The sequence below is a fragment of the Gorilla gorilla genome, chromosome 1, assembly GCF_029281585.2.
Source record: "Gorilla gorilla gorilla isolate KB3781 chromosome 1, NHGRI_mGorGor1-v2.1_pri, whole genome shotgun sequence".
Classification (NCBI taxonomy): Eukaryota; Metazoa; Chordata; class Mammalia; order Primates; family Hominidae; genus Gorilla; species Gorilla gorilla.
The window spans coordinates 191,976,828-192,004,009 of NC_073224.2; the positions used below are offsets into that span (position 1 = coordinate 191,976,828).

Sequence of the window (27,182 nt, forward strand, 5' to 3'; positions counted from 1 at the left end):
GCTCAGACAGGTTGGATGTTACCTAGCAACAGCTTACAGCTCTTGGGAGAATCCAGTGGGATCAAGTCTGAGAAGGCCTTTATCAGCCATCAGGTGCTCTATGTTCTCAGTAGTGCTAGAGGTGCATGTGTTTTTCCTCTTTTCTCCCAAAGTGAAATTCCCCATAAATAATTAATTGAATTAGTTATTATTAAACTGTTCATTCATTTATTTGTTCATTTCTTTGAAAAGCACTGCTGGGAACTACATTGTGCCAGGCTCAGTTCCAGATCCTGAGGGTTCAGAGAGGTATATGGGGCTAGTGGGGAAGGGGGTGGGGTTGAAGAGACTTGAGAGAGAGGTACCTCACTGCAGAGTGCCAGGAATGATTCTGAGCCCTTTATGTGCACTGCCCCACTTAATCCTCATGGCAGTCTCTCAAGTAGATTCAGCCGCATTTTACAGGTGAGGAAACTGAGTCACAGAGCGGTAATTCAGTTGCCTGGGGTCACACAGCTAATGAGTGGAGGATCTGGAGTTTAAACACAGAAACTCTGGCTGCAGAGCCCTGTTCTCTTGACTTATCTGCATCTAAAGAAAAGAGAGAATGTGGCCGGGTGCAGTGGCTTATGCCTGTAATCTTAGCACTTTGGGAGGCCGAGGTGGGTGGATCACTTGAAGCCAGGAGTTCGAAACCAATCTGGTCAACATGGTGAAACCCTGTCTCTACTAAAAGTAGAGAAATTAGCCAGGCTTGGTGATGCACGCCTATTATCTCAGCTACTTGGGAGGCTGAGGTACGAGAATTGCTTGAACTGAACGCTGGAGGCAGAGGTTGCAGTGAGCCAAGATCGTGCCACTCTACTCCAGCCTGGGCGACAGAGCAAGACTCTGTCAAAAAAAAAAAAAAAGAAAAAGAAAAAAGAAAAGAGGGAATGTGACCCAGAGGAGGTGGAGCTGGAATCTGAGAGTAGAGGCGACAGCCCTTCTGAAACTGGAGATGTGATGAAAGGTAAGAGGCCAGGAGGTGACAGGGACAAGGAACTGAGAGACTTCTGAGGGTCCCTCTTGAGGAAGGCTGTGGCCCTGGGAAGCAGAGAGTGAGATAGTCCATTTTCTAGGAGATAGAATGAGGAGGGAGTGTGAGGAGAAAGTCTGTGGTGGGCATTCAGAGCAGAAGCTGACCTTGGCAGTTGAAGCAATGGCAGGGCAGGCTGAGGGGCCCAACAGACGTACAGGTGCCAAATTTGTAATGCCACCAGTCTAGATGGCTGGGATGCTTCTCTGCAGAGCTTTCTAGTGTAGGGCAGGGAAAGGGGAAATGTGATGGAGGGCCACCCCCAGCCTAGAGGAATCTCTGTTCAATTTGCCTCAGTAGCTGGACAGAATGTCGCTTCCCACCTATCATTCAATATACTGTGTTAGTGTACTGTTGAGTGCTGACCCTGAGTCCCCCACCCCCACGGCAGCTGGGGCTTTGCAGAGCTCAGGTGATCTGGAGGGTCCTATGGATGCTACCAAATGGATGAGCCTGTATTCTTGCTGTCTAGGAGTTAGTTCTCTTTGCTGTTGCATATACTCAATTGTATACAATAGACTGGTCTCACCTCCTTGTGAGTACCTGGTTTGGCTTTAGTGTGATACCACTTGAGCTGTATTGAAGGACAAGTGGGCATGTCCTGGGTTCAGGAGTGGCACCATGTTATGGGGGTGGGTGCTGATGGTGATATTGATCCAGATTGAAGGAATATAGTTACTCATACCACTCACATGTGGAGAACACTAGTGGGAAGCATGGGGAGACTAGGCAATTGACTATAGAAGCACATAGGGGTCACATGATGGAGGCCTTACAACCATATTAAGAAGTCTGGGCTTCATCCTGGGTGCATTGGGGGGCCACTGACCCTCACTCTCATGTTCTGCATTTCAGAATTCCTTCTGGTTAATAATTGGCCCACCCACTCATTCCTTTGTTGGCTAGACTGGAACACCTCACCCAGGCTTGTCTGTACCTTCCCAACCCTCTTGCTTGAGCCAGAGCAGAAGGGTTCCCAGCTTCTGGGACAGGAACTCAGGACTGGGTTTCCTTTAGAAACAAGGTAGTGAAAGCGATCTGGTGACTGAATGAGACCAGGGTAGTTATACATTACAGGGCCTTTTGTGAGGGAGCCTGAGACCTTGACCAGCATTTCTAACGTCGTTGCTGGAGGATAACGTTTCCTGCATCACTTATTTTATGTGATTTATTTGTGGGATTCCACCTGTTCAAAGTGGGGGCGGGGTAAGGCAGGCGATTCCTGATGTTCGCCCCAGCCCCAGCAGAAGTGGGGGATGGGAGGATCCTTGGTCGGTGAATAGAGCACTGGGTTGGGAGTCCCACAGCATGACCAGAGCAAGTCCCTCCCCTCGCTCAGCCCCCTTGGTGGGTGTGAGATTGGTTGGTAAACCATAAACCACACCCCTGCTGCTGCAAAGCCACTTTCTAAGCTGGCTCTGACCTCACTGGAAAGTGGCATTTTAAATGTTATTGTCTTTTATATGTTCACATGTCTGTCTCCTTCATTAAACTGAAGTTCTTTGTGGGAAGGAACCTCCTAGAATGAATCTGGGTTTCCCTGACACCTGGCTTTGAGTACACATGCAGGGACCCTGTGTGTAGCTGTAAAATTATTGACCATGTCTACACATCATCGCCTGAGTATCCTGGTAGAAAACAGGAAGCCCCCTTCCCGCATTGTTCCCACATTTCTAGATGTTTGGTTCCAGGAGGCCAAGTACCTCGGCAGCCACCTCCACTTCCCACGGCAGTCCTTGGGTGCTTTGGCTTTGGGAGGCCGTGACCACTGAGAGCCTTCTCAGCCTCGTGCTCTGACCGACTCCTGGTGCGGCTGTAGCATCCCCCTGATCCTTCATTCCCAAAGGGGCCCTAAGGGCTTTGACTGAACCACCCTGTGGGTGGGAGCTGCTTCTCCTTGGACTGGAGGAAACTTCCCAGCTCTTCCCCACAACCTCCTTCGTCGTGCTTCTGTGTTTTTCCCAGGGCACGGATCAGAGCTTCTGTTTGCTGGTCATTCCGTGATCCTCACACAATATAAATGAAAGCTGCTAAAACCAATAAATTCAAACCATGTGTGGGGCACCAGGGAGGAGCGAGGATGTCAGAGGGCCGCAGTGTGAAGTGGCGTCAGCTCTGACGGCACCCAAGCTGATTTGTTTATGAGAAAAGTAAATATCCAAAGCCATAAACAGCCTTGGGTCTCTCATCATCGCTGGGATTCAAAGGCATTTCGTAGGAACACACACTCTCTGTCTCATGTAAACAAAGTGAGATTCTCTGTGTGTGCTGACCTAAATTCTGCATTTTCATCTTTGGGAATGCCAGCCAGTCATTCGGGTTGGGATACCACAGGCAGTCTGGGCCTGTGCTGGGTTGCCTTGTTTCCGGTTTTGGCAGTTGGCCTCGCACCTTGCTTTGCAGAGGGCTGCTCCATCATCGCTCCTTGGCCTTAGAGCAGTCCTGGATAGTTGTCTTAGTCTGTTCATGTTGCTATAACGAAATACCATAAGCTAGTTTGCTTATTAACAACGGAAATCTATTTCTCACAGTTCTGGGGGCCAGGAAGTCCAAGATCAAGACACTAGTAGATTCAGTGTCTGGTGAGGAACAGCTTTCTGGTTCATGGATGGTGCCATGTCTCTGTGTATTTACATGGCAGAAGGGGAGAACTATGGTCCCTTCAGTCCCTTATAAATGCACTAATACTATTCATGTGGGCTCCGCTCTCAAGACCTAATGACCTCCCCAAATCCCCACTTCCTAATACCATCACATTGGGGATTAGGTTTCAACGTATAAATGTGGGGGTTGGGGAGGGACACAAATTTGGAGGAGAATTTTGTGAATGGGAACATATTATGGACATTTAGAGCATACCAGATGGATGGAATGGGGTGGCCATTCCCACCCTTGTATGGATGAGGAACATGAAACCCAGAGATGTAAATTGACTCACCCAAGATCACACATGAAATCAGGGCTGAACCAGGACATCTCCCTTTTCTTCTCCTTTAGAGCCCTCCAGCTCTTCATTTCCTCTTCCTGTGATGATACTTCTGTTCTCCCTAACTCAGAATCCAGAGGCATACTTTTCAATTCCCCCTCATTTCCTCTCTCCTCCAATGTCTCCTGGAGCCTGTCCTTCCTCTTGGTTCCTTATTCCTGTGTGTTTTTTTTTTTTTTTGTCCCGGCCATTCTTGTGCTCAAGAAAGAGTCCCAGGAAGTAGCTAGACAGTCAGAGATTTGGGGTTCTGATTTTTCTGCCTGCTGTGGCTTCCAACAGATTCCTTCTCTGAGTGCCTCAGTCTTCACATAAATAAAATGGAGATAAGAATACCTATGTTCTTAGGATGATTGCTCGGGTAAATGGAGCTCAGGCATGTGAAAATGAACAGCGTGCCTAGTGGCTGGTGGTTTACTTCGTCCCACTCTCCTTCAGCCCTACACCCTTCAAGTGGCCTTCTAACTCACATATTAAAAATGGACTAACCTGGCTGGGCGCAGTGGCTCACACCTGTTATTCCAGAACCTTGGGAAGCCAAAGCGGGGATCACTTGAGGCTAGGAGTTCAAGACCATCCTGGCCAGTGTGGTGAAACTCCATCTACTACAGATTTAAAAAATTAGCTGGTGACATGGTGGCATGCACCTGTGGTCTCAGCTACTCAGGAGGCTGAGGCATAAGCATCACTTGAACCTAGGAGGCAGAGGTTACAGTGAGCCAAGATCGCACCACTGCACTCCAGCCTGAGCAACAGAGCAAGACTCTGTCTCGCGGAAAAAAAAAAAAAAAAAAGGACTAAACCTTAAAATTGCATAAAGCTAAATACACCATCCACACATATACATAACTGAGTGCATGTAAAACTGGTGAAACCTGAATCACATCAGTGGATTGTCATCAACCTCAATTCCCTGGTTTTGATATTGTACTATAGTTATGTAAGGTGTTACCACTGGGGGAAACTGGGTAAAGGGTATTATTTCTTACAACTGCATGTGAATCTACAATTCTCTTAAAAGTTTAATTTAAAAAATGGATCAATCTTCCCAACACCCTCAGTTCATACACTCATTCATTCTTCTGTGCCTGCTGCATGCCAGGTACTGCTCATGTACCAAGCATGTATGCAAAAGAAAAGAATTCCATCCCTATCTACCTCAGGTGCTCAAAGATGTTTTCCCCTGACCACCCTATTTGAAATTGCAAATCACTCCCTTGAATTTACTTTCCTTTCTCCTTGCCCTTTTCTACCATAGCACCTGTCATCAATTGCATTCTATACATTTTACGTATTGCTCTTCACCCCATCACTACAATGCTAGCTCCATGAGAGTAGAAATATTTGTGTGTTGTCTGTATTCTTAGCACCTACTATGTCTAGCACATAGTAGGTAATCAGTTAATGATTGTTGAATGCCTGGAAGGTGACAGATAAGAAACAAGTACGCAAAGTACACAAATGATTAATAAGAAGTCAGAGAGGGATAAATGCTGAATGAAAACAAGCAAAGGAAGGGGTTGGGGAGATAGTGGAGGAAATGTCATTTTGATCCTGGATTTTTCTACAAACCCTGCAGGCCTCCCAGTGTGTAAGGGGTAGAAGGTTGGCTTCTTAGATTATAATTCACTGATTAATTCTCTCTTTTATTCACTCACCAGATATTCCTTTGGGCCATTACTATGTGCAAGACCTTTTAGAGCAGGCAGAAATTAGGCAGGAAAGGATCTTGCCCCCAGGAAGCTTACAGGTGGAGTAGGAGAGATGGGACAAGAATGCAAATGACACATGAAAAGGAACATGAAGCAGGGGACCTTGAAGGTCTGGAAGGTCTTTTCTGGTCTGGCCCCAGCTCAACTACCAACCTCCTTTTCCATTGCCCCTCTAGGGAACCCCACAGCTCTACTCAGACTACCGTCTGCAGTTAATTCTGGACTCTGTGGTTACCCTGGGGTGCCCTCTGTCCTTCCTCTTGTCACTCCAAATCCTGTTTCCTATTTCAGGTCCAGCCTGGCCCTTCCTGCAGGAAGGCCTCTTTGACTACCCCACTCCCATGATCAGTTTTCTCTGAACATATTTGCCATTTATAGTTTGTATTGCTTCATTTGACCCCTTAGAAGAGTCTTGTGTTTGGCCAGGTTTGTGTTTGCCGCTCTAGGACAAGAGCTGGCTGTTAAGCCAAACCCAGGCTTGGGTGTGCAGTAGGCCCTCAGCAGTGCTTGTGGCTGAATGGACTTGAGAACAGTGAGATAACTGAATTCATCCTCAAAAAGGGCAAGATTTGTTATTTTTGTCATTGACCCCAACTTTCCTCACTTAGAACCACTGATGGTTCAGTTTCGGGTGAACCAATGTCTGCCTTTACAATGTTTCAGGTGCACAAAGTAATGATGCAAATGGTATGACCCAGACAGTGCTTAACAGACTTCAGGAATTCGTCTGTTTTCTAGTATCATGCTAAACCCTGTGCTCAGTAAATGCTTACAAAAAGACCTGAAAATATATGTGCAGTATTTATTACTGCACATTCATTCACCTAACAAATGTTTTTTAAATAAACTTTTAATTTTAGAACAGTTTTTGATTTACAGAATTATTGAGAAGATAGTACAGAGAGCTCCCCACACCCAGTTCCCCTGTTATTAGCATCTTATGTTAATGTGGTACATTTGTCATAATGAGTGAACCTGATACATCATTATTAACTAAAGTCCATATGTTACTCAGATTTCCTCAGTTTTCCCCTAAAGTTATTTTTTTATTCCAGGATCTTATCCAGGATACTGTATCACGTTTACTTATCATCCCTTCTTAGAATCCACTTGGCTGTGACAGTTTCTCAGACTTTCCTTGTTTTCGATGACCTTGACAGTTTTGAAGAGCACTGTCCCTCCATAGGGATTTGTCTGATGTTTTTCTTACAATTAGAGTGGAATTATGTGTTTTGGGGAGGAAGGCCACAGAGGCAAAGTGCTATTCTCGTCACATCATATCAAAGGTACATGCTAGCAACATGACTTATTACTGTTGATATTAACCTTGATCACCTGGATGAAGGAGTATTTATCAGGTTTCTCCACTATAGAGGTACCCTTTTTTCCCTCCATCTTTTCATACTGCACACATTGGAAAGGAGTTGCTGTGAACAACCCATTCCTAAAAAGTGGGGAGTTAACTGCTCTGTCGTTAACAAGTGTGTTTTGAAGGCTCAGTCTGCACTGGGCACTGGTGCAGATGCTGAAAATGTAGTGGTGAACAAAACAGAAAAGATTTTTTTTTCCTGCATGGAACTTTTATTCCAGTGAGGATTTAGCAATGAATTAATAAATAATTTTAGGTCATGATAAGGGTATAATGAGAAACAAAAATCAGTAGGCTAGAGAGGGACCAGGCTGCAAGTGGGTGGGGGTTGGATGGGGGCAGCTGCTTGGTGTCCTTGGGGTTTGGGGAGAAGGTGCCTTAAGAGCTGAATCCAGAAGGATAAGGAGGAGCCAGCCATGAACACCTGGGGAAGGCACATTTTGGGTAGAAGGAACAGCACGTGCCAAGGACCTGAGGCTGCTTAAGGGACAGAAAGGATGTAACTGGAGCCATGCATGTACAGGACATGCATGTCAGGAGATGGAGCAGAGAGGAGATGAGGTGAGGTGAGATCTCACCTGGCCTACAGGTAATAGGACAGTACTTGGATTTTATTCCAACAGTGGAAGTCATTGGTTTGAAGCAGAAGGTGATCTAATTTACTTTTTGGAGGAGATGCAGACAGAATCTTACTCTGTTCCCTAGGCTAGAGTGCAGTGGTGTGGTGTGATCATGGCTCACTGCAGCCTCGACCTTCCAGGCTCAAGCTATCCTCCCACCTCAGCCTCCCCAGTAGTTGAGACTGCAGGCACATTCCACCGCACCCAGCTAATTTTTGTATTTTTTGTAGTGATGGGATCTCACTCTCTTGCCCAGGCTGGTCTCGAACTCCTGAGCTCAAGCTATTGGCCCGCCCCAGCATCCCAAAGTGCTGGGATTACAGGTGTGAGTCACCGGCCCCAGCCTAATTAAATTTTTAAATGTAACATTGCTTTGCCTGTGGTATGCAAAATGGACTTTCCTGGAGAACAGAATAGAGAAAGCTGGGAGGCCAGCATGGACGCTATTAGAATAGTCCAGGTGGGAGACACTGGTGGTTGACCTGGGGAGGAGTGAGGTAGGTGTGGCTCTGTTTTGGAGGTGGAGCTGAGACATGACTGTTGGTTGCTTGTGGAGATTTCAAGAATCTGGGGTGGCACTTGCACACTTTGGTCCATGGTGGTGCCATTCATTGAAATTAGGGGAGGCTGGAGGAGGAGCAAGTACGAGTATACACACAGTACTTGTAAAATTTCAAGTACTATGTGGTTCATTAGAGAAGCTTCCTGGAATTCATTTGTTGGCAACATTGTTAGTGGCATCTTCGGGTTACATCACATACCTGGTGAGATTAGAATAATGCCCTGTTTCTTGATTCCCATGCCCCCTTTCTCCCCAGTAGTCCATACTATTGAAATAGGAGATGCAAATATCAAGTGTGCATGGCTGGGGACCCTGGATGTAAAGAGCACACCAGTTGCCAGAGACCTGGCTGCGGGGGCTGCCCCCTGCTGGCCCAGGCCCTGTGTGCCTGTCATTGAACTGTATACCTTCTAGCCTTTCCTAGTGTCCAGCCCATAGCAATTTATTTTTTCCTATCCCAGCTGCCACTAAATCAGCATCTCTTGGTTTGTGTTGAATTACGTCCACAGTAAAGTCTGTCAACAAGTATTTATTGAACACCAGCTATTGCATAATGCTGTCTTAGACAGGAGCCATGATCTCTGTCTAGGTGGGTAGATAAGGTATACACAAGGTGAATGAAGTGTGTGGGGGCATGTCCAGTAAAGAGTACACAACCATGCACGTACAGTCCCCACAAGAGAGAAAGCACATGTCCTTAGAGATGCCTCATTTACTAGGAGGGATCCAGGAGGGCTCCCTGGAGATGGACACAGACTGTAGATCTGAAGGGCATTGAGGAGACTGGGCCATGTCTTTGGGGTTTCTGTTAGAGAATTAGCGAGAGAAAGGATTGGAAAGGTAAATTTATGGACTTTGACTAGCATGAGGGTCAAAAATTGGTGCTTGTCTTAGCTCAGGCTGCTGTAACAAAGTACCAGACTGAGTGGCTTATAAACAAACAAACAAAAATTCTCACAGTTCTAGAGGCTGGAAGTCTGAGGTCAGGAAGCCAGCATGTTCGGGTTCTGGTAAGGGTCTTCTTTCAGACTGCAAGACTGCCGTTTTCCGGTTTTGTCCTCATATGGTGGAAAGAGGGCTAGAGAGCTCTCTGGGGTCTCTTTTATAAGGGTGCTAATCCCATTCACTAGGGTGCCACCCTCATGGCCTATTACTTCCCAGAGGCCCCATCTCCTAATACCATCACATTGTGGGTTAGAATTTCAGCATATGAATTTGGGTCAGGAGGCTAAGGGGACACAAACATTCAGTACATAACAGTGCTGAAAAACTAGTTGTTGAATGAGTGAATGATTGGAAAGTAGGTGGATACTGCTGCCTGGAGGGACTCTCAGGCCAGAATGAGGAATTCAGTGGCTCCCATGGGTAGTGGGGGACCACTGCTGGATATAACCCGTGTGCAAGAAAACTGGAAGAAACCAGATCCCGAAGACAGACTTTTGAATTTCTAGCCAGTATTTAATTTATTATAATAATAACGATACTGCTAATAATAACAATAATTTTTATAACTACTTACTTAGCATTATTTTTGCCGGAAAGTCTCAGTTAGTTGCATGCTTGGCCCTGTCTTTGTGTGATTAGAGGTTGTGGACTTATCTTGAGGTTTTGCTGTTTTCTTTCCTGGTTGGTCTCTGCTGATAGTCCATCTCACTGTTGGCTCTTTCATCTGTTTGTGCTCCATGAGATACCACAAAAGCACAATCTTTGATAAGGCAAATATGTCAAATCCTTATTATAACATTTAATCACTTAGGGAGGTTTCATCTGGGGTGAGAGTGGGAGGGGTGGTGGGAATGGAAAGAAAAGGCCAGATTGCTTTGATTAACTGCATGTTTCTTTCTGGGTGAATGGGAAGTCTTTGGTGGAAACCTCAGTGTTTGAGGCTGTATCCAGGAAAGAGTAAGAAAAGCAATTGAGGAGGTTCTGGAGTCTTGGTCAGCAGCATATATTGAGTACCTATTGTGGGTGTGGCATTAGGCTGCGTGCTGTCAGGGAAGGCAGGAAGAACACACCTGTCCTCCTGTTAAGGTGTGGTATCTGAGTGTAGGGAGTTAGGGCTGGGCAGGCCTACCTGGCACAAGGTAGACCTGGATAAATTCTCATTGATTGGTTGGGCCTTTACCTGTTTGGTAATTAATTGTTTTAAGAATTCAGATTGGCGAGAGAGATCATTTCCAAGGAGATAAGCCTTTCTCCACTTATAACTATACCCAAGGCTGGCTTTCCACGGGTTTTCCCATTTATTGCAAGGTTTCTCATGTATTGAGAGAGCTGACATTCAGAAGGTTAAGAGCTACATTCATACCACCAGGATAGCAGGGACATGTCTGTTTGGTTTACGAAACTGGCTCAGGGTCTGGCATGATATTCCTATATATAGTAGATTGTTAGCTTATGTGCACTGAATGAATGAAGTATTGGGGGAGTATACTGTGTCTGAGTCTCTCAGAAAGTAGGATGTGTACCTATGATACAAGCCAGGCCTTCCATTTCCAAGCCTGATTTCTTTTACCGTACTATCAAATTTCATTAGGCAGAGATGGTGTGTTAGATTAGATTATTGTTCAAACATATTCACTCTCTGCCTCTTCCTTCCCCCAGCCTCCAGTGATGTAGAGTTTGACGATGTCACTTGCTTTGGCTTTCTGGTGGGCTAAGTGTACTTCTTGCTTCTTGACTTTGGGCTCTGTCTTGTCACTTGCTTTGGCCAGTGAGACGCTAGCAGACATGTGCCACCAGAGCCTTAGATGTGCTTGCTTTAGTTGAGCTCATCCTCTCGTGCCTCTGCCATCACCATGAGAAGGGAATCTTCCATGTAGCTGCTGCCTCTTCAGCCTGGGTCCCAGAATGCACACAGCAGACCTGAGTCCAACCCACAATGAAGAGTCACACCCAAGACACATAGGTTGAGTCCAGCCAAGTCCAACTCAGATCAACCAACCCCTGGCTGACCCACAGATGTGCAAGTGAAAATAAATGATTATTGCTTTAAGCCACAGAGGCCTGGGGCGGTTTGTAACACAGCAATAGCTGACCAGTACAGATGAGAAGGGCATTTCAGGCAAGGGCAGGACCATAAATTATGTCATGGAGGGAAAGAGGGAATGAGGGATGGGAGATGAAAATGGGAATATAGATTTCAGCTAGATCTTAGAAGGTCTTAAATGTCAGTGTAAGGAATCTGGCCATTTTCCAATAAGCAGTGGGAGGCATTGAAAGTTGTTGAGTCAGGAGGAATGAGATCCAAACCCAGCTATAGAAGGGTAAATTTGAAAATAAGTGCAAAATGGTTAAAATGGAGAGGGAACTAAAAGTCAAAAGACCTTTTGAAAAGCTACTGTGTTTTGTCCCCCACTGAACTCCAGAGCCTGACACCCTGCCTCTTATCTAGTAGGTACTCCATATTTATTCATATTTGTTGAATGAATATATGTGTAACAGAATTGTCCAGGCACTTGATAACAAGGACTTGGAAAACAGGAGTCTCTGATAAGTCATCTGTTTACCCATTCATCCATTCACCAATGTTTGCTGAGCTCTTAAAATGAGTAAGTGCTTGAGTCTGGGGTCAGGGCTGGATAGAGCCTGAAGAGAGATCCATAGGGTCCTTCCCCAAACATTTTGGAAAAGGGACCAGAACAACAAGGAGGTCAGGCTGCAATGTGAGAGGGAGGAGCGGTGGGGGAGGTGAAGTCGGACACTGGAAGGGGCAGCTTCGAGGGAGGGCATGCTCCTTTCTCTTGATCATGAGGACATGGCAGGGGAAACATCACCTTGCTGGCTTCACCTGGGACCAGGACAGCATCACTTGTCCTCCCTCTGAACCCCAGGGCTGGCTCTGCAAGGGCCACTAGGTTTGTGAATATGATTCTATTTGGCCTTTCTTTTTAGGCCAAATTACTAATGCCATGCTGTCCAATCGTTTTAGGCTTTGTGTCTACGCCTTCGATCATTTATATGTTCTAGGTCACTGACCTGGGTGTGGGGAAACATCAGTGACTGAGAGGTCTCTTCCCTAGAGGAGGGCACAGTCCAGTGTTTGTAAGTTTCTAAAGTGTGACTTTTGGCCCATCATGGACCTCTCCCAGCCTTTTTCCTCATCTGTGAAATGATCACTGAAAGGTCTACTCAAACTGTCCTATGCTGGCTTCTGTCCTTGAGTGAATCACTGCTTAACTGAGCCCTTGTGAGTGGTGGTCTCATCTCCCTCTGCACGGCATGAAGATTTTGGAGGATGGCACCTGGGAGACAGGCTGAGTGTAAACTTAGAGAATGCCAGCTTTTTAAAAGCCTGGCCCTGCATCTCAGAGTTCCTGCCTATAAGCAGACATACCCAGTGAGCACTTATTTCCTACCCAAGGTCAGAAGACACTAAATCCCTGCCTGTGGATCCACTTGCAAAAGAAAACCAAACAAGCAAGCAAACAAAACCTCCAGGCTTCTGTGATAATAGCCTGGGCTGGGAATGGTGAGCAGAGCTCCTATGTTAACGAGGACCTAATGGTAGTGGCTTCCTGAAATCTTGGGTTGAGAATGATTCTGAGGCTCTATTGGACTTGACACAGGGCTATAATGTGTTAATGATAGGCATGGGACACTGCAGTTCAGCATATGCTTACCAGGGCTGATATCTTTCTTTAGTCTGCAGGATCAGCCACCATTCATTTGTCTTCATTCAGCATGTTATTACTGAGCCCCTACTCTACTATCAGGGAGTGGCCTGGGTACTGAAATTGCAACTCCAAAACAAAACAATGTTCAGGGTCCTCAGGCAGCTTCCATTCTAGCGAGGACAGATAGATAGCAAATAATAAACATAACAAGTAAATAAAATAGTAGATTGGAAGGTAATGTGTGCTGTGGAAATAGGAGAAGAACAGGGTGAAAAGGCTCTGAAGTGCCACGCCCACCCCAGAGCTAGTCTTGTTTGATGTAGTTAGAGCAGCCTATGAACCCTAACCATTGCTGGAGCTTCTGCCTGGGGGCTCATACATGGTGAGTGGTTGAGGTGATTCAAAGGGATATGTTGTCTTGGAGCGTGTGTGTGTGTGTGTGTGTGCACGCATGTGCATGCCAAAGTATGAACCTGTGTTCCTGAGCCCAAGATGAATGACTCTGGAGTAACCGTTGTTTGATATTAGCTGTACTTCCTCTAGCTGCCCAGACAGCTAAGAGTTATTGTCCCTTTGTGGCAGCTCACGCCCAAGGTCCTGGCCTTCTGGCAGCTGGTTTGGGGACTTGAGTAGTAGGGGGAGTAAAACCATAGTGGTTGTCGTAGGAGCAGCCTGCAGTTTACCTTCTCGGACTCTAGGAAAAGGATTTGCTGAGCAAATTAGAATGAAAATACATATTCATGAGGAAATGTGCATCTGGGTCATGAACGCATAGTTATCACAAGGCAGGGATGTTATTTGTTTGGGATCAAATATTAATATGCTAATTTGAACAGTTCTTATCTCTGTGAAAGCAGGTAATGTAAGTATCTCTAGTAGGTAATACTTTCTTGCCTAGTTCCAGTTACCATGGCAATCAGTCAGCTAGGGTGGTGCCCACCACGTGCTCATCATTACACTATGCATTACAATCAGTCTCATCTTCCCTTGAAAACCATGCTGTACACTGTAAGATAACACACAGTGACACCTCATTTAGTCAACATCACTGTAGAGTGAAGTCTTCCACCGAAATGAATTATCTGGATAAAAAGTTATAACCGTTAGGTATCATGATGTTAGTTGGCATAACCATGTTGGATGAAAAGTTTATAGAAGTATGTTTGTTGTGTACAGCAGCCAACTCTTGAACTGGTTCACAGTTTTCTTGGAGACTCACTGTCATTTATAATTTTCTTGGATATCACATGGTGAGATGTATATAGTATTGCCTTTTCTCTGGATGACTCTAGGCTGCTATTATTTTCTAGTTCCTATTTTTCTAGTTTCCAGTCATTTATCTATCTCTCTTAACAGAGTCAGGCAGAACATTTTGACTTCTTACTGGAGCCAGCATCCTTTGCAGTGTATTGGTTGTTTTTAATCTTTTGTGAGCTAGAAAGCCAGAGAACCAGACGTAAACGAGAGTCCAAAGATAAACTAAATAATTTCAGATGAAGATGGGGAGATATTCTTCTAGGAGTCAAGTGTATGGATGTGGTGTGGTGTTAATTTTGTTGTTTTAACATATGTTCTGGATATGGGAAGTTGCTAGATAGTGGACTTCTGGATAAGTGAAGTATTGCTGTGTGTGTGTGTGTGTGTGTGTGTGTGTGTGTGTGTGTTTTCTTGCTTATTCACATACACTCATAATACATAGTGAGGGGTGGATAACTCAGCTAATTCAATTTCTGAAGGGCTGTCTCTAAGCACCAGGATCTAATGTGTTTTTTATGGCCCTGCTTAGTGAATAAAAGCTTCCAGGAGGCAATTTCAGCTCAGTAGGAAGAACTTGCTAAAAGAGAAGTCCAGTCTTAGAATAGCTGCCTTGAGGGTATGAGCTCCTGTCAAGGAGCTGTGTGCCAGCAGAGGCCAGGCCACTAACCATCCAAGCACATGGTCAAGGGGATTTAAACATCTGCCAAGCTATTGAACTGTTTTTCTCCCATTTTTAAGATTTGTTCAACTTTACTGAACTACACTAAACTATGTATTTGAAGGATTGACCCGATTATTTTATTTTATTTTATTTTATTTTATTTTATTTTATTTTATTTTATTTTATTTTATTTTATTTTATTTTGACAGAGTCTTGCTGTGTTACCCAGTCAGTGGTGCAGTGGTGTAATTTCAGCTCACTGCAACCTCTGCCTCCCGGGTTCAAGCGATCCTACCGCATCAGCCTCCCAAGTAGCTAGGATTACAGGTGTGTGCCACCACACCTGGCTAATTTTTATATTTTCAGTAGAGATGGGGTTTCACCATGTTGGCCAGGGTGGTCTCAAACTCCTGACCTCAAGTGATCCGCCCACCTCGGCCTCCCAAAATGCTGAGATTACAAGTGTGAGCCACTGCACCAGGCCAACCTGATTGATTTTAAATTCCTTCTTGAGATTGGCAAAGCTGTGTTAGCCAAATATAAATCTGCACATCTACTGTATACACGTGGCTCAGCTTAGCACTCCTCTTCCCAGGTGGGCTGGAATCACCAGTTTCTGTCATGTACTCAGCAGGCAGTCTGGTGAGCGCCTCCTTTTTGTCATCCCACTGAAAGCTGAGTGGAGATATGTCCCTTCTCACCTGTCAGGTGAGATATTCACCTTAGCAACTAGAAATGGGTGACATTTTCTTTGGTGTCAGCTGACAGCTGGGCAAGTCAAGAGCCCAGCCGTGTGGCCATAAATACTGACAAGCGTGGCCAGGCTGCCTTCCAGAGTCACATTGGAGGTTCTGGGCTACATGGGTCAGTGTTGGGGAGCGGTGCCAGGGTTCCCAAGGGTTCCCACAGCCCCCTGCCCTGGCACTTCCAGACGTCATAACACACAGCCCTGCCACCTCCCTGCTGTCTATGCCTGAGTTGGTGTATGGGACTCAAACCCTCAGACCCCGTGCTGACCTTCAAGAGGACTTAATAGGCCTTTTTGTAAACAGCGCCAGACAGTTCTTCAAGTGACATGTATGGCTTCATATGGCTGTGATGTGGAGTGCAGCTGGTGCTTTTTGTTTGTTTAGGTTATTTCCCCCTTTATAAACAGTGAGGGGTGTCTGCTACAAAATATTCTTCTTGACGGGATAGAGAGGGGGTAGAGATGGGAGAGTCGGAGATTCTTCCTTTCCTGCTCTATTCTCCATGGGTCTGGGATAGCCTTAGGTTTCCAGACCCTTCTTCGAGTACCCTTGCTCTTCATGATCTGAAATCCTGAGTGGTCATCCTAGTATCCTAGAAGTGGAAGAGACTCAACATAGACTTAAAACAACGCCAGATCACATGGTGTCATGAAGGAAGAGGTAGCCCCATTTTCCCATGTACTGAAGTGGGAAGAGAGGTGTGATGTCACATTTAGGTATTGGGCACCTTGTCAGAGACCTTTCAGAAACAGACTCCCCCAGTGTCCCCTGGGTTTGGGGTTGGGGCTGGGGGAGGGCTGGGGCCCGGGTCAGCAGGGCAGACATTCTCAGGAAAAGGGGAGGGAAGGGGGAGTCAGATATTGCCAAAGTGAGTCAAGGGGCATCTTGTTTGCCCTCCCTCTGCCTGGACTTCATCCACAGGAGTGCACTAGACTTCCTGGCCCCCAAGGAGATTTTTTTTTTTTTTTTTTTTTTTTGCAGGGAAGGAGATGCTTAATTTCAAGTCCAGATCTGTAACTTTGTCCTGGACCTTGCCAGACACCCTGTCGCTTTGGAATGCAGAGATGTACCCCCAACTTTGCAGAAAAAAGTCAGACTTGTACTCTTGTTGAAACTTACCCCCCACCTCCCCCTCTACCCCCCCCCCCCCCCCCCCGCCAAATCTGATGGGATATTCCCTGTTCCCTAGTGGCTTTGGTTGAAACCGCAACCTGGTCTTGATGCTTGAGTTGAACCTATTTGATCAAGTCCTGGAAGAAAAATCAAAGGCTATTGAGGAAGAATCATGTGCAATGCTTAAAGCCCCTTAGTACATCTCTAAACAAAAAAGACTTATTCTTTGAAAATTGAGTCAGATGGCTCAGTGCCCTGAATGGAGGAGAAAAGGCTGTAAAGAGTTAGGTAAAACTCTGGGATGAGAAGAAATGGTGTCTGCCTGGGGTAGGAAGTGGGGGCCGCATCCTTCCTGGGCAGGGCTTCCAAGGGGTCTCTGACTTATGCAGTGCCTGGCCGGTACATTGTTTCCTCTCTCTGGGCTTCCACTGCCTCCTTTGCAACATGAGAGAAACTGGATGAAGTAACTAAGTCCGGCCTGGACCCCAGAGCTCCCTAGACATGAAGGAATACAGTAATACGGTGTTACCGTAATACCCTAGTTGAAATCCCAAGGCTGTTCAGCATTAAAAACAAATTGTTAGAGGCAAAACTATAAAGATAACTAAAATTTCAAGTTTCTACCCCCCAAAATATATCAATATCCATGGCTCAAACTCTGTCATATTTTTCCTGATTAGAAGCCTGGACTGGCCATTTGACACAATCATTTGGGACAGGGATGTGGTTTGGTTAATAGGGAAAATATTTCAAAACATGACACTCAGTAGTCTAAGGGTAGGCAGGTCTTATCTCAGTAAAAAGTTTGGAAACGATGTTTACAGTGTTTCAGAATTCTTAATGAAGTTTGTGCTCCTTCCTCAGCAAGTCTATCGGTGATCTTTGTGGACTCTCCCCTAAAACTGCGGGTTGGACAAGGTTTTGGGTCTGGAACCTGCTAAGCCCACTCATGGGAAGTTTCAGGGAACCTCCTTGACCCCTTGGGCCTGACTCAGGTAGTGATTTCAGTGTGTAATGTGACCGTAACACTTCCTTTTCATCTCCGTTAATTTCCAAATTGGCTCATTAAATCTATACATTCCAGAAACTCGGTCCAACATTCCAGGGAACCTTTCCATGGACAATCAGAGCAGGAGTTCTTTTCACCAGGGTTTGTTTAAGCAGGGGGAATGTAGGGGGAAAAAAACAACACTCCAGAACAAATTATCTTTATTTCTGCAAAGGGGACCTCAGATGGTAGCCTCACGGTGACCATGGCCTGTATCTTTCTTTTGCTTCATGAAGTGTCTCAGTCTGGCCTTTGGGCCTGGCCCAAGTTCACTTGCTCACATGTTTGTTGAGCTCCTATTGCAGACTAGACATTGTTAACTCCGCCAGAGAGTCAGCGCAGTAAACTCTGGGGTGTTCTTTTTCTGTTCCCTTTCTGTGTTGTTGTTATTGGGACGCAAACATGTAAGTGTGTTTGAAACTTCATAGGACGGTTGCCAAGGGAGGTGTCAGTCTTGCTGCCAGATGGGTACATAATGTACCACACATGCAAGCAAGGCACTGGGGAATTTTAGCCAGAATTAACAACTGCACAAGGACTGGAAGCAAATAAATAAATAACCCAAATGTTCAAAGGCCGTTTATCAGCTCAGTTTATCTCCACTGCTGAATGCTAACTTTTTTCCTGACTTACCTTTTCCATTTCCCTGACCTTCAAAATTCTTCCCACATTCTGGGTTAATTGAAGTTACTCTCATGTTTCTTTATGTCCTGGCTTAAAGCAAGGGCCTGCTCTTTTTCTCCTAAGTGCTTTGGTCCCTAAGAGGCAGCTCCTGGCAGTGGGAAAATGCCCTGGCCTGAGAATCAAGAGGGATGGGCTCTGATGCCTTGCTGGTCTCTCTGTTCACCACCTGTAACCTGGGGATGGGGCTAGCAGAGCACTTCCAAGCCTTGTCCAGATGTCACCTGCCATCTGTCGCTGTATTCAACATGCATGTCTTTAATATCCAGTGAATGCATATTGCAAGTCACCTATTTGTGAGATGGTCCCTGCTTCCAGAAACCTGTTATGTTAATCTGTCTTTGGGAGACGATCCATCAGATAAATTCGTATGTGTGTTTAAGTCAGTCTGTGCTCACTGCCCTGGCACAGACATAGTTGGTCTCCCTGCATCTAATGGCATCCCACATACAATTAATATTTAGTGAATGAATGAATGGATGGATGGATACCAAAATTCTAGAGCTTCAATTCCAACTCAGAGGTAAACCAGGGAGGCTAATTGTGTTTCACGGCGGGGCAGCAGGCCTGCTTGCATGGCATCTTTGTTATGTGGGAGTAGATACCCCTTCCTGTGAATGGAGGCAGCCCTGTGCTCAATGCATGGCTTGTCCTCACCAGGAGCCCTTGGGCTAGAGTCAGAATGCACCAGTGTGCAGGGTGGCCCCACTGGGTAAGATGGGATCTGGGGAGAAACAGAGAGGTATAGAGCATACACTCTGCAGCTGAATTGCTTGGGTTTGTGTGCTAACTTCACCACTTTGTACCAGTGCCTCAGTTTCCTCATCTATAAAATGGAGGAATCACAGTACCTACTTCAAAGGGTTGCTGTGAAGCCTAAATGAATCAATCATATGTAAAGTGTCTAGAGCAGTGCCTGGCACGTGGTAAGGACTAATTAAGTATTAGCTGTTGTTCATGCTGATATTATTATTAAGGGCAAAGGGGGCAGGTATCGGGATCTGAGAGACAGAGCAAACTGTAGGACACCTCAGTTTCTAGATGGGTGAAGGGGTGAAAGGAAGAGGAGCTACAATAGGAAATAATCTATTGCTGGGCTGCAGTCAATGAGTTGGGTTTCTTTTTATTTATTTATGTATTTATTTATTTGTTTGTTTGTTTTTATTATACTTTAAGTTCTAGGGTACGTGTGCATAATGTGCAGGTTTGGTACATATGAATACATGTGCCATGTTGGTGTGCTGCACCCGTTAACTCATCATTTACATTAGGTATATCTCCTAATGCTGTCCCTCCCCCATCCCCCCACCCCACAACAGGCCCTGGCGTGTGATGTTCCCCTTACTGTGTCCAAGTGTTCTCATTGTTCAATTCCCACCTATGAGTGAGAACATGTGGTGTTTGGCTTTCTGTCGTTGCAATAGTTTGCTGAGAATGATGGTTTCCAGCTTCATCCATGTCCCTACAAAGGACATGAACTCATTTTTTTATGGCTGCATAGTATTCCATGGTGTATATGTGCCACATTTTCTTAATCCACTCTATCATTGATGGACATTTGGGTTGGTTCCAAGTCTTTGCTATTGTGAATAGTGCTGCAGTAAACATACGTGTGCATGTGTCTTTATAGCAGCATGATTTATAATCCTTTGGGTATATACCCAGTAATGAGATGGGTGGGTCAAATGGTATTTCTAGTTCTAGATCCTTGAGGAGTCTCCACACTGTCTTTCACAGTGGTTGAACTAGTTTGTAGTCCCACCAACAGTGTAAAAGTGTTCCTATTTCTTCACATCCTCTCCAGCACCTGTTGTTTCCTGACTTTTTAATGATTGCCATTCTAACTGGTGTGAGATGGTATCTCATTGTGGTTTTGATTTGCATTTCTCTGATGGCCAGTGATGATGAGCATTTTTTCACGTGTCTGTTGGTTGCATAAATATCTTCTTTTGAGAAGTGTCTGCTCATATCCTTTGCCCACTTTTTGATGGGGTTGTTTGATTTTTGCTTGTAAATTTGTTTAAGTTATTTGTAGATTCTGGATATTAGCCCTGTGTCAAATGGGTAGATTGTAAAAATTTTCTCTGATTCTGTAGGTTGCCTGTTCACTCTGGTGGTAGTTTCTTTTGCTGTGCAGAAGTTCTTTAGTTTAATTAGATCCCATTTGTCAATTTTGGCTTTTGTTGCCATTGCTTTTGGTGTTTTAGTCATGAAGTCCTTGCCCATGCCTATGTCCTGAATGGTATTGCGTAGGTTTTCTTCTAGGGTTTTTATGGTTTTAGGTCTAACATGTAAGTCTTTAATCCATCTTGAATCAATTTTTGTATGAGGTGTAAGGAAGGGATCCAGTTTCAGCTTTCTACATATGGCTAGCCAGTTTTCCCAGCACCATTTATTAAATAGGGAATCCTTTCCCCATTTCTTGTTTTTGTCAGGTTTGTCAAAGGTCAGATGGTTGTAGATATGCGGCATTATTTCTGAGGGCTCTGTTCTGTTGCATTGGTCTATATCTCTGTTTTGGTACCAGTACCATGCTGTTTTGGTTACTGTAGCCTTGTAGTATAGTTTGAAGTCAGGTAGCATGATGCCTCCAGCTTTGTTCTTTTGGCTCAGGATTGACTTGGCAATGTGGGCTCTTTTTTGGTTCCATATGAACTTTAAAGTAGTTTTTTCCAATTCTGTGAAGAAAGCCATTGGTAGCTTGATGGGGATGGCATTGAATCTATAAATTACCTTGGGCAGTATGGCCATTTTCACGATATTGGTTCTTCCTATCCGTGAGCATGGAACGTTCTTCCGTTTGTTTGGGTCCTCTTTTATTTCATTGAGCAGTGGTTTGTAGTTCTCCTTGAAGAGGTCCTTCACATCCGTTGTAAGTTGGATTCCTAGGTATTTTATTCTCTTTGTAGCAATTGTGAATAGGAGTTGACTCATGATTTGGCTCTCTGTTTGTCTGTTATTGGTGTATAGGAATGCTTGTGATTTTTGCACATTGATTTTGTATCCTGAGACTTTGCTGAAATTGCTTATCAGCTTAAGGAGATTTTGGGCTGAGACGATGGGGTTTTCTAAATATACAATCATGTCATCTGCAAACACGGACAATTTGACTTCCTCTTTTCCTAATTGAATCCCCTTCATTTCTTTCTCCTGCCTGATTGCCCTGGCCGGAACTTCCAACACTGTGTTGAATAGCAGTGGTGAGAGAGGGCATCCCTGTCTTGTGCCAGTTTTCAAAGGGAATGCTTCCAGTTTTTGCCCATTCAGTATGATATGGGCTGTGGGTTTGTCATAAAATTAGCTCTTATTATTTTGAGATACGTCCCATCAATACCTAGTTTATTGAGAGTTTTTAGCATGAGGGGCTGTTGCATTTTGTCGAAGGCCTTTTCTGCATCTATTGAGATAATCATGTGGTTTTTGTCTTTGGTTCTGTTTATATGGTGGATTACATTTATTGATTTGCATATGTTGAACCAGCCTTGCATCCCAGGGATGAAGCCAACTTGATCGTGGTGGATAAGCTTTTTGATATGCTGCTGGATTTGGTTTGCCAGTATTTTTTATTGAGGATTTTTGCATCGATATTCATCAGGGATATTGGTCTAAAATTCTCTTTTTTTTTGTTGTGTCTCTGCCAGGCTTTGGTATCAGGATGATGCTGGCCTCATAAAATTAGTTAGGGAGGATTCCCTTTTTCTATTGATTGGAGTAGTTTCAGAAGGAATGGTACCAGCTCCTCTTTGTACCTCTGGTAGAATTCGGCTGTGAATCTATCTGGTCCTGGACTGTTTTTGGTTGGTAGGCTATTAATTATTGTCTCAATTTCAGAGCCTGTTATTGGTCTATTCAGGGATTCAACTTCATCCTGGTTTAGTCTTGGGAGGGTGTATGTGTCCAGGAATTTATCCATTTCTTCTAGATTTTCTAGTTTATTTGCATAGAGGTATTTATAGTATTCTCTGATGGTAGTTTGTATTTCTGTGGGATTGGTGGTGATACCCCTTTATCATTTTTTTGTTGCGTCTATTTGATTCTTCTCTCCTTTCTTCTTTATTAGTCTTGCTAACCATCAATTTTGTTGATCTTTTCAAAAAACAAGCTCCTGGATTCATTGATTTTTTTTTTTTTTTTTTTTTTTTTTTTGAGACGGAGTCTTGCTCTGTCGCCCAGGCTGGAGTGCAGTGGCGCGATCTCGGCTCACTGCAAGCTCCGCCTCCTGGGTTCACGCCATTCTCCTGCCTCAGCCTCCCGAGTAGCTGGGACTACAGGCGCCCGCCACCACGCCCGGCTAATTTTTTAGTATTTTTAGTAGAGACGGGGTTTCGCTGTGTTAGCCAGGATGGTCTCGATCTCCTGACCTCGTGATCCACCCACCTCGGCCTCCCAAAGTGCTGGGATTACAGGCGTGAGCCACCGCGCCCGGCCTGATTTTTTGAAGGGCTTTTTGTGTCTCTATCTCCTTCAGTTCTGCTCTGATCTTAGTTATTTCTTGCCTTCTGCTGGCTTTTGAATGTGTTTGCCCTTGCTTCTCTAGTTCTTTTAATTGTGATGTTAGGGTGTCAATTTTAGATCTTTCCTGCTTTCTCTTGTGGGCATTTAGTGCTATAAATTTCCCTCTACACAGTGCTTTAAATGTGTCCCAGAGATTCTGGTATGTTGTTTCTTTGTTCTCGTTGGTTTCAAAGAACATCTTTATTTCTGCCTTCATTTCGTTATATACCCAGTAGTCATTCAGGAGCAGGTTGTTCAGTTTCCATGTAGTTGAGCAGTTTTGAGTGAGTTTCTTAATCCTGAGCTCTAGTTTGATTGCACTGTGGTCTGAGAGACAGTTTGTTATAATTTCTGTTCTTTCACATTTGCTGAGGAGTGCTTTACTTCCAACTATGTGGTCAGTCTTGGAGTAAGTGTGATGTTGTGCTGAGAAGAATGTATATTCTGTTGATTTGGGGTTGAGAGTTCTGTAGAGGTCTATTAGGTCCGGTTGGTGCAGAACTGAGTTCAATTCCTGGATATCCTTGTTAACTGTCTGTCTCACTGATCTGACTAATGTTGACAGTGTGGTGTTAAAGTCTCCCATTATTATTGTGTGGGAGTCTAAGTCTCTTTGTAGGTCTCTAAGGACTTGCTTTATGAATCTGGGTGCTCCTGTATTGGGTGCATATATATTTAGGATAGTTAGCTCTCCTTGTTGAATTGATCCCTTTACCATTACGTAATGGCCTTCTTTGTCTCTTTTGATCTTTGTTGGTTTAAAGTCTGTTTTATCAGACACTAGGATTGCAACCCCTGCTTTTTTTTTTGTTTTCCATTTGCCTGGTAGATCTTCCTCCATCCCTTTATTTTGAGCCTATGTGTGTCTCTGCACATGAGATGGGTCTCCTGAATACAGCACACTGATGGGTCTTGACTCTTTATCCAGTTTGCCAGTCTGTGTCTTTTAATTGGAGCATTTAGCCCATTTACATTTAAGGTTAATATTGTTATGTGTGAATTTGATCTTGTCATTATGATGTTAGCTGGTTGTTTCACTCATTAGTTGATGCAGTTTCTTCCTAACCTTGATGGTCTTTACAACTTGGCATGTTTTTGCAGTGGCTGGTACCGGTTGTTCCTTTCCATGTTTAGTGCTTCCTTCAGGAGCTCTTGTAAGGCAGGCCTGGTGGTGACAAAATCTCTCAGCATTTGCTTGTCTGTAAAGTATTTTATTTCTCCTTCACTTGTGAAGCTTAGTTTGGCTGGATATGAAATTCTAGGTTGAAAATTCTTTTCTTTAAGAATGTTGAATATTGACCCCTACTCTCTTCTGGCTTGTAGAGTTTCTGCCAAGAGATCAGCTGTTAGTCTGATGGGCTTCCCTTTGTGGGTAACCCGACCTTTCTCTCTGGCTGCCCTTAACATTTCTTCCCTCATTTCAACTTTGGTGAATTTGACAATTATATGTCTTGGAGTTGCTCTTATCGAAGAATATCTTCGTGGTGGTCTCTGTATTTACTGAATTTGAATGTTGGCCTGCGTTGCTAGGTTGGGGAAGTTCTCCTGGATAATATCCTGCAGAGTGTTTTCCAACTTGGTTCCATTCTCCCCATCACTTTCAGGTACACCAATCAGATGTAGATTTGGTCTTTTCACATAGTCCCATATTTCTTGAAGGCTTTGTTCATTTCTTTTTACTCTTTTTTCTCTAAACTTCTCACTTCCTTTAATTCATTTGATCTTCAATCACTGATACCCTTTCTTCCAGTTGATCGAATCAGCTACTGAAGCTTGTGCATGTGTCATGAAGTTCTCGTGCCATGGTTTTCAGCTCCATCAGGTCATTTAAGGTCTTCTGTATGCTGTTTATTCTAGTTAGCCATTCGTTTAATCTTTTTTCAAGGTTTTTAGCTTCTTTGTGATGGATTGAATCATCCTCCTTTAGCTCGGAGAAATTTGTTATTACTGATCGTCTGACGCCTTCTTCTCTCGACTCGTCGAAGTCATTCTCCGTCCAGCTTTGTTGTGTTGCTGGTGAGAAGCTGCGTTTCTTTGGAGGAGAAGAGACACTCTGATTTTTAGAATTTTCAGCTTTTCTGCTCTGGTTTCTCCCCATCTTTGTGATTTTATCTACCTTTGGTCTCTGATGATGGTGACGTACAGATGGAGTTTTGGTGTGGATGTCCTTTCTGTTTGTGAGTTTTCCTTCTAACAGTCAGGACCTTCAGCTGCAGGTCTGTTGGAGTTTGCTGGAGGTCAACTCCAGACACTGTTTGCCTGGGTGTCACCAGCAGAGGCTACAGAACAGCATATCTTGCAGAATGGCAAATGTTGCTGCCTGATCCTTCCTCTGGAAGCTTTGTCTCAGAGGGGCACCCGGTTGTATGAGGTGTCAGTCAGCCCCTAGTGGGAGGTGCCTCCCAGTTAGGCTACTCGTGGGTCAGGGACCCACTTGAGGAGGCAGTCTGTCCATTCTCAGATCTCAAACTCCATGCTGGGAGAACCACTACTCTCTTCAAAGCTGTCAGACAGGACGTTTAAGTCTGCAGAAGTTTCTGCTACCTTTTGTTCAGCTATACCCTGCCCCTAGAGGTGGCGTCTACAGAGGCAGGCAGGCCTCCTTGAGCTGTGGTGGGCTCCACCCAGTTTCAGCTTGCTCGCCACTTTGTTTACCTACTCAAGCCTCAGCAATGGTGGGCGCCCCTCCCCCAGCCTCGCTGCTGCCTTGCAGTTTGATCTCAGACTGCTGTGATAGTAGTGAGCAAGGCCCCGTGGGCATGGGACCCTCTGAGCAAGGCATGGGATATAATCTCCTGGTGTGCTGTTTGCTAAGACCATTGGAAAAGCACAGTCTTAGGGTGGGAGTGACCCGATTTTCCAGGTACCATCTGTCACGGCTTCCCTTGGCTAGGAAAGGGAATTCCCCGACCCCTTGAGTTTCCCAGGTGAGGCGATGCCCTGCCCTGCTTCAGCTCACGCTCCGTGGGCTGCACCCACTGTCCGACAAGCCCCAGTGAGATGAACCCAGTACCTTAGTTGGAAGTGCAGAAATCACCCGTCTTCTGCATCACTCACGCTGGGAGCTGTAGACTGGAGCTGTTCCTATTTGTCCATCTTGGAACCTCCATGAGTTGGGTTTCTGAAGCTGTAGTTCTCTGTAGTCTTCAGGTCTTATGTGGTGGGTGGGTTTCTGTGGTGGTAGAGGCAGGAGATCATAGGCAAAATTAAGTGGCCAGCAGCTTCCTCCTTGTTCTGGTTCTGAGCAACAAATACCTCTCACCACCTCCCACCCCCATATACTCTTACTGAATGGCAGCAAGGTTAGCAAATAGCATCCAGGAAACTGGCAAGATCAGGCAGGGCAGTCAGAAGCCAACTAGGTAGGCCAGGGTACAGAGATTCATTTACGTGCCAAGCAAGGAGACTGAGGCAGCAGCCTAGGAGGTACAGGCTGCCTAGAGTTCCTTGCAGGTATAACTGAAATCTGTGGTAGCCAGACTATCTGTCCCCCTCCTGGGGTTGCTGAGCAGTGGACTCCTGGCCTGGCAGGCTTGGCCCAAGGACCACATGAGCACAGTCAGCAGTGACCTGCAGCCTGGATGGGAGGGGGTCCTGGAGACATCTGAGGCTAGTGAGTTGGGGTGGGAGGCTTCATGAGGGCCTTAGAGTTGAAATGAGGCCTAGAAGGAGGGTTAGGGCTTGGATGACCAGAGCTGAGAAATTCCAGGCAGAGGAAGGAATCAAGGGGAGATTCAGGTGGGCTTGGGCGTGATGAGATCCAGAAATATGAGTAAATTTGTGTGTTTGGAATGAAGTGATGGTCAGTGCTTGTAGGGGAGAAGCCTGAGATCAGACTGAGGAGATAAGGCCAGAATGGGGAGCTTTGAAGGCTGAGCTGGTGGTGAAGAGCCACTGGCCATTCTTTGAGCAGACAGTTATAGTCAGAGTTGAATATTAGGATAATGGATCAGATGGTGACGTGGAGTCTGTACTATTCTGTGCTGTAGACAACTGGATCAGTAACAGGCGGAATTTGGGAGAGGTGGTGGAAGGAGAAAGGGACTGGGGAAGGAGGTGACTAGAAACAGCGGGAGCAGGTTCTTAACATAATAGTTGTAACTATAGTCTGGAAAATGAAAAGGCTTAGGTGGAGGCAGTAGAAACAGTGAGGAAAGGAGAAATGGGAGAAATGTCATGAAGGAAAAAGCCCTAGGGCTTAGTGGCTGATGAGCTACAGAAGACATGTGTGGATGGGGAATGGGGGACTGTTTAGGAGGA

At 45.1% G+C, this 27,182-nt stretch overlaps 1 protein-coding gene across 4 annotated transcripts in view; it reads left to right on the top strand.

Annotated features, from left to right (window-relative positions):
• TRABD2B (TraB domain containing 2B) overlaps window positions 1-27,182 on the top strand; it is a 237,065-nt gene that overhangs the window by 15,513 nt on the left and 194,370 nt on the right. The gene's annotated exons all lie outside the window — the stretch shown is intronic.